The sequence below is a fragment of the Myotis myotis genome, unplaced genomic scaffold (genome assembly GCF_014108235.1).
Source record: "Myotis myotis isolate mMyoMyo1 unplaced genomic scaffold, mMyoMyo1.p scaffold_m19_p_10, whole genome shotgun sequence".
Lineage (NCBI taxonomy): Eukaryota > Metazoa > Chordata > Mammalia > Chiroptera > Vespertilionidae > Myotis > Myotis myotis.
In genome coordinates this window covers 10,716,959-10,725,000 of record NW_023416314.1, presented here as the reverse complement: position 1 = coordinate 10,725,000, position 8,042 = coordinate 10,716,959, and the positions used below count along the sequence as shown (strand labels likewise).

The window sequence follows — 8,042 nt, the reverse complement described above, 5'->3', positions numbered from 1 at the left end:
TGTATGATCTCACTCACACCCCTCACTACCAAGGACCTACATTTCTATCCACCCTACGCAACACCCCCTTCCCCCCGCCAACATCATTCTCATCCATCTCTTGCCTAGGTTCCTTATTCAGCCTCTCAACTTATATCCCTGGTACCCTTTTCCTATGTGCACTGCTATGGTCAAAGTAACCCTTCTAAAATAATCTCATTTTACTGCCATTCTTTGAAATCCTTCAAGATCCCTCTATCAACCTCACAATAAAGTTTAAACTCCATCAATTTCTGACTCCAACCTAGCTTCTCCACCTCACTCCCCATCTTACACATGGAGCTTCATACATATCTACGATTTCTGTTTTCCTCAAAATTTCTATGATCTCTTCTCTTCACTCCTGGATTTTAAAAATCCCATCCCCCTAAAAGCCATCTTTCCTTTACCCTTTAACATCATCATTCCTATTTCTATTTCAGGTTTTAGGTTATCCATATTTCCTTCAGAAAACAATGTTTTTGCTTATCCTTCCTGGAGCACCTGGCATTAACCCTGACATATCACTTATATGCTACCACTATTCCCAACTCATCTTCTCCACTGGTTTATAATCTATGTAGACACATACTATGTCTCTTATTCCCCTAGTGTCTACCTTAGAGCCTGGAAGATACAAACATTTAATACATGTTGTTGAATAAATATAATATTGACTTTCTCAGGGGCAGGACCATATGAGAATATGTAATTTGTGTATGGTGTTATGTCCTTGGTTCACAGGCTTTTGTTTACAAGTTACGGAACTTATTTATCTATGTAATATTCTAAAAACAATTCTCTATCCTTTTATGGATAGAGAGCTTTACAGTCTTTCAAGTGCTTTCCATGCCATTGTTTCTCACAGAAACTCTGAGAGCAAGTTGGGGCAGTTTCTCTTACCCCAACGTAACAGTTCACAAAATTGAGGCCCAAAGAGGCCTCTGTGAAGGGAATATGGGCTGTGGAGCAAGGCCTGAAACTCAGATCTTTCATTTTCTAAGACCATTTTCTTCCTCACAGCAGCAACCCATGGAATTCTCCCTGCTCATTATTTTTGTTGGTTTTTTTGCTTGTTTTGGGGATACGTGCATCTGCACCAGGAGCAGCTCATCTCCCTTCTCAATTATGTCTGACTTAAGTGGTACTAAATTGAGTGTTCAGATAGCACATATCAAATCAGAGCCCAGCAAGGCAATCAAGACATATTCTTAGTGGCAACAGGAAGTGTTCTAGAATGGAAGGCTAGCAAAGGGAATCTACAAGGGAGCTAGTCACATGCAGAAAATTTCGTCTCCTCCCCCTAAAGACTCTCTGTGTATCCACAAACTACTTTCCCTCCAGGATTTTATAGACAATGCAGTTTTATGAACACACACTAAGGTAAGCATTTGCATGTTTACCTAAGGCTCTCATTCATTCATTCGATTAAAATACACAAATGAGGTGATTTCCACTTTACAGAGGTCATATTCTAGTGGGAAGATGGAATACAGTAGAATGAAAAATGAGAGATGGCAATACCTGCTAGGAGATAAATCAAGTGTGTATGTGTGTGTGTGTAGGGGGGCGGGAGCGTGCATGATAGGGTCAGTATGTTCTTCAGATGGACGGCTGCTCTGAAGGGGTGACATTTAGGCTGAAACCTGGCAGGTGAACGGGAACCGGGTGAGGAAGATGACAGGGAAAACATTCCGGATAGACGGAGGCGCAAGTGCAGGGCGGTGAGGCAGAGCACCTTGGCTTTTCTTTGCACACCGCAGCGTTGGTTTAGGGCCTACACTTTAGGCCCTCAAGGAAGGCGGCAGAGAAAGATGTTTCCCCTTCCAGTGTGGACGCAACTGATTTCTGAGGCTTTGGTTAGGAATAGCGAGTCCACTGATTACTTCCTGTGCTTTGTCTCCTAGTTCATTTTCCTACAGGCTTCTGCCTTGTGTTCCTTGGGAGGGCGCTCAATGCTCCTGAAGCTTTTCACTGCTCTTAAAGGAGCTCTCCCATGCCTCCACAGCATGCAGCTATTTGAAATTACCTAGATGTGAGCAATGAAATGCACAGGCATGCCTAAAAAACTCGGATGCACGTTGAATTCAATTTCAAAACATCAAGAGAACATGCCATTTAGGAGAATAAAATAAAAAGTAAACAATCATCTATACTCAGGTTGCATGTGTTTAGTTAAATTTTCATATTTCAGGCTCCTTTAAGAGCACTAAAATGCTGGAGGATCACTGACCCTCTCTTATCTTTAACTTGTGGCCCGGTGCATGAAATCCATGCACAGGGGAGGGGGGGGGTGTCCTTCAGCCCAGCCTGCACCCTCTCAAAATCTGGGACCACTCGCTCCTAACCACTCACCTGCCTGCTGGCCTGCTAGCCCCCAACTTCTCCGCCCCCCGCCCCACCAGCCTGATCACCCCCAACTGCCCTCCCCTCCTGGCCTGATTGCCCCTAACCACCTCTGCCTCAGCCCCACCACCATGGCTTTGTCCGGAAGGTCTCCTGGTCTAATTAGCATACCCGTTTATTAGTATAGATGGCACGCAAGTCAAAACATCCTGGAAGAGAGTTTCCTTGCGGAAGGGTCAGCTTTCTGGGACCTGGAGGATTACAGGAACCGAGAAGTTCACATGTATCATTTCCTCACAGGTAAGTTTAGGTAACAAAGAGCTTAGATTTTCTGTTTCCTATGTGAAGTCAAAAGAATGCCAATATTTCAAATTTCATTTTTAAAGGTTCCATACTCATGCTTCACCAGATGCCATTATCTGTTTTATTCACTCAAATGGACTCAATTTCTAGATAATATGAAAATAGGCTACAACTAGGAAGTACAAGTCTCAGTTTTGTACTTGGGTACAAAAAAGGTTACCACTTCAGACTCCGGCTTCCTGAAGAGACCCATTCTGGTTAGTCTCATTACTACAGACCAGAGCCATTTGTAACAGCTTAGCCTTGCCTGGCGAGGAAGGCCATTCTAATGGCTGTGTAGACAAACTCTTAGGAGAGTCAGTGATCCATCACTCCCCTGCCGAGCTTAATCATATTCACTTCAGGAAGCGATCGGCCTCGGGACAGTTTGCGGTACTGCTATAATTTATCATAGGAGGCAAAGTGCCCATTTATACACTGCCAGGAAAGCCTCCTGGAAAAAAAAGTGATAAATATATTGTTTCCAAACCTAAATCAAAAATTTCATCATTTAAACATGTCAAGCCTTCATGATATACAAATATACAAGACAAAGCAAATATATATATATATATATATATATATATATATATATATATATATGGCAATATCCTAGATATAAAGCATAAATTTGGAAGTGCATTTAAGATATTACAGAAAACACTTAAGTCTGTTTACTTCATCCTACGCAATCTTGCAAAACAGGTATTGCTATTCTCATCCTACAGGCAGAAAAACAGACTACAGAGACTCAAGTATAGTGTCAAGGATATACTCAGAGAAGAAGCCTGTACTTGTCCCCATTCCTCTGAACAGCTTGTCATGCATGCAAATAGGGAAGAAAATACAACAAAGTTACAAGACAAATATAAAAAGCACGCATCAATAAGTGTAGGAATACTATCGAGAAGAGCAAGAATGCAGAAATTCATAGAACCCCCATCGCTTCTCCCTGTCCCAGAGTGATGAATTTGATAGGTTTTGTTCTTTGGGAAACCCCAACTGTTGACAGGCACATAAAGAAGCCCTTTGGTAAATGTGATCCTCTGTTACCCCACACAAGAAACACATAAACACCCCACCCTCCCTGCTCCGGCTGGCCAACACCACTTTGGTCTCAACCCTTCTGTTCGCAGATGAAACAATACATTTATAAATTTTGCTTTTTAATTTCATTTTTGAACATTAGTTCAGAGAACAAAAACTAATGAAATTAAAAAGCAAAATTTATGGAAGCAGGAGTCTGAAGTGGTAACCTTTTTTGTACCCAAGTACAAAACTGAGACTTGTACTTCCTAGTTGTAGCCTATTTTCATATTATTTAGAAATTGAGTCCATTTGAATGAATAAATCCGATAATGGCATCTGGTGAAGCATGAGTATGGAACCTTTAAAAATGAAGTTTGAAATATTGGCATTCTTTTGACTTCATATAGGAAGCAGAAAATCTAAGGACTGGCAATATTTTTCCCCCACAGAAGATATACCTGCTGCTAGGCCGATGCCGAGAGGAATCAGGCCAAATGAAATTAAAAAGCAAAATTTATAAATGTATTGTTTCATCTCTTAACAGAAGGGCTGAGACGAAAGTGGTGTCGACCAGCAAGAGTAGGGAGGGTGGGGTATTTATGTTTCTTGTGTGGGTCGAGGCTAGCAGTTAAGCCGGTTGCAGGCACAAGCGTTTGCAGGGACCTGGGTCTTGAGCTCTCTTCTTGGCTGCTTAGCTGTCTCTTGTGACACCAGAAATGAGAATAACAGGAAAATCACGGAGAGGGCAGGAGCCCCAAGCGGGGCACAGTGGAAAAGTACTGAGTGCAGGAAAGGTACAGGATACGCCTAACAGCTACCCACTGGAGACCCTACCTCCTGGTGGGCACAGGGTCCTGACAAGATATTTTATTTGTCTAGTGTTATCCAGCATCCAGCTTCACATTGTAACAGAACCATTTACTATGTCTCGTGGTTCTGTGGGTTGCCTACCCGTGGTTGGCAAACCGTGGCTCGCGAGCCACATGCGGCTCTTTGGCCCCTTGAGTGTGGCTCTTCCACAAAATACCACGTGCGGGCGCGCACGTACAGTGCGATTGAAACTTCGTGACCCATGTGCAGAAGTCGGTATTTTGTGGAAGAGCCGGTATTTTGTGGAAGAGCCACACTGAAGGGGCCAAAGAGCCGCATGTGGCTCGCGAGCCGCGGTTTGCCAACCACTGGCCTAGGCTAAGCTGGATGGTTCTTCTTCTCCACGTGACTTCAGCAGTGTGCTAAGTCATCCTAGGTTAGGCTGGAATGTCAGTGGACTGGCAGGAGGCACTGGCTCTCAGGTGGGAGTTCATCTGGGTATGTCAACTGGGCTAACATGGCTTCTCCATGGGGCCTACCTAAGCTCCAACTGGGCTAACATGGCTTCTCCATGGGGCCTGCCTAAGCTCCAACTGGGCTAACATGGCTTCTCCATGGGGCCTAAGCTCCAACTGGGCTAACATGGCTTCTCCATGGGGCCTACCTAAGCTCCAACTGGGCTAACATGGATTCTCCATGGGGCCTAAGCTCCAACTGGGCTAACATGGCTTCTCCATGGGGCCTACCTAAGCTCCAACTGGGCTAACATGGCTTCTCCATGGGGCCTAAGCTCCAACTGGGCTAACATGGCTTCTCCATGGGGCCTACCTAAGCTCCAACTGGGCTAACATGGCTTCTCCATGGGGCCTAAGCTCCAACTGGGCTAACATGGCTTCTCCATTCCACAGAATGGAAGCTGGGCTCAAGAGGGATCATCCAGATAGCAAGCCCTTCAAAAAAGCTTCCAGCTTCTCATGCCTGGGCTTGGAGGTCTCAGTATGCCCCTTCCCTGCTTTCTGTGGACTAGTACAGATTTAGGGAGAAGAAAAGAGCTCTACCGCTGAATGTGACCTTCAGCATGAACACAACGAGGGGGAAAATGGCTGGAGGTCATCTTTGGAACGAAGCTCCCATAAAAGGTCACACCTTTGATAGGTAGAGAACCTGTAGGAATGCCCCTAAAACCTTCCCATTAAGGGACACCTGGTTAATATCATATGTATTGGATGTAAAAGTGCCCTACTGATATAGAGCCAAGAATTATTATAAGCAGGTAAATATTATGAGAGACTCTTTTAGGAGATGACATGCTGAGTCTAATCTGACTGCGATGGTATATACAGATTGAACAACCTCAGTAATACTTATGCTTTTATAATACAAGCCATCCAGGGTGTGATCTGTAATAGTGATATTTCTCCAAGTTGATGTTTTCAGCATAGAGAAAGCAGCAAATCTGTGTGTCTGAGTTTTATCGTAAAGATAAGCTTGTAGCAAATCAGACAAACTACGTTTTAAGGTTTTGTTCTAAGGTTGATTCTTATAAATCTCTATGAATTAATCTGCATCACAGCTTTAGTGGTAACCGAATAACACATTTGTGACAGATGGTGGACCAGATGACTGAATATGCATTACTGCTTGTTCCTCGCCAAACAACTTTTAAATACACAGCCTACTGAGCGATTGAAAATGACTTGTGGATTTATAGTATACGTTATATTTGTAGTAACAGAAAACTAAAAGGTATCGATAGATGCCAAAAGAGTATCTTCTGACCACCTTGCAGGTGTGATTGCTGTAGGCGCCAGGTGTGGGGATGGAAGCGGAAAGCTAGACCGCGCCCAGTGGGTCCTCTGACCAGTAGCCACGTGTGGCTTGGAAGAGCCAGAGCCTTGCCCCACAGCAACCCGAGAGGATGCATGAAGCCAGCTCTGGAGATGGAGAATTTTTTAACTGAGCCAGTTGGCTCCTTGGAATCCTGTTTCTCGGCCAAAAATGGTGCTCCAAGGCAGCCATCCATTTGTTGCCATTCCAGGGCTTGTTTGAGAATTAGAAAGAGCATCCTATATAATAAAGAGCTAATATGCTAATCAGACTGGATGGTGGAACAACCTCCTGGAACAACCAGTGGACAGGGGCCACCCCTTGCATGAATTTCATGCATCGGGCCTCTAGTCTTTAATAATCATGAACATTCCTTGATGGGTTTAGAAGAGTTTCTCATGTTTGGATTTTGCTTGTTTTTCACAAAAAAAAAAAAATGGTCATTTGAGCTGTAAGGTAAAAGTTTAGCCTCCTAGGCTGAATGGTGGGAAGACTGGAGTTTTCTCCTCAAGGACCCACATCGTCCTAATACAATAGGTCTGACCCCGGCCATGCTGGGAAAGGTAGATGGTGGAGCTATATGCCTTTCTGGAATTGACATGATTCACGGCACACCTGTACTAGACATGAAGCGCTATGTCACTGATTGTGACTCACTACAAAATTTGATTGAGCCTTTAGAGGAGTGTCATTTACAGAACAATCGATATAAACCCAAAGTCTTTTATATGATGAACCACAGCCTTGCAGTCACACTAAGGAGAAGTCTAAATGTCCCGAAGACAGAACTTTAGGAGGAAACGACATGCAACACAATGACAGCCCAAATCCACTGAGCTCACCTAAGCACAGAGAGAGCAGCAGGCTTGGGACTAGAACCCAGAGTGGCCAGGGGTTGAGTGTGGCAGGGTCTGGAGGAGCCTGGAGAAGAGCTTTGCAGAGGAGAGCGCAGACAAGAGGCCACAGAGAGGGCAGGAAGCGGTGGCCCCACCAGGCAGTAGGCGGCGTGCCCCAGGGCCCCTTCATGGCCCTCTTTGAGATGGCCTGTTTGACTTTGGTTGTCACCAGTGGATTTTTCCTACAAGCTAATGGTGTGCCTCCTTTGCAGAGCAAAGCAGCACTTTATGGTCTCACTGCTTTGATTGATTTGAGTTGTTCATATGTTTATTTGAAAAGTATGTATTTAATAAATTGAGAGAACTTCTTTAAATTAAAAATAAAAAGTATCTTCTGTGGGAAAATCATGTTGGATGACAATGCAGTATAGTGTGTGTCCTTGTAATAATTCCATACGGTTATTTAAAAGTCAGGGTCTGATGTCCTGTGCACCTAAGTGTTGCCAGTTCGATTCCTGGTCAGGGCATATACCTGGGTGACAGGTTCGATCCCTGGTCAGGGCCCAATCTCTCTCTCTCTCTCTCTCTCTCTCTCTCCATGTCCTCAGGTGAGGATTTAAAAAAGACTCATGACCTGAGACTGCAGTGAGCACAGTGTTAGCATTCTTATAAGATGAGACAGAGCTTGAATACTAAGCAGGTATGAGGCAGGCATGGGTTCAGAAGCAGTTATAAGAGCATAGAATGGTGGTGTAGGGGAGGACAAAAAATCCATAAAATTATCCATGGTGGGTGCTCTCAAGCAGATTCCATCTCAAATCTTTAAGAACCAGA

At 44.2% G+C, this 8,042-nt stretch overlaps 1 pseudogene; it reads left to right on the top strand.

Annotated features, from left to right (window-relative positions):
- Nucleotides 1-2,551: 2,551 nt before the first annotated feature.
- Nucleotides 2,552-7,410, top strand: LOC118664123 (annotated as a pseudogene).
- The last annotated feature ends 632 nt before the right edge of the window (nt 7,411-8,042 follow it).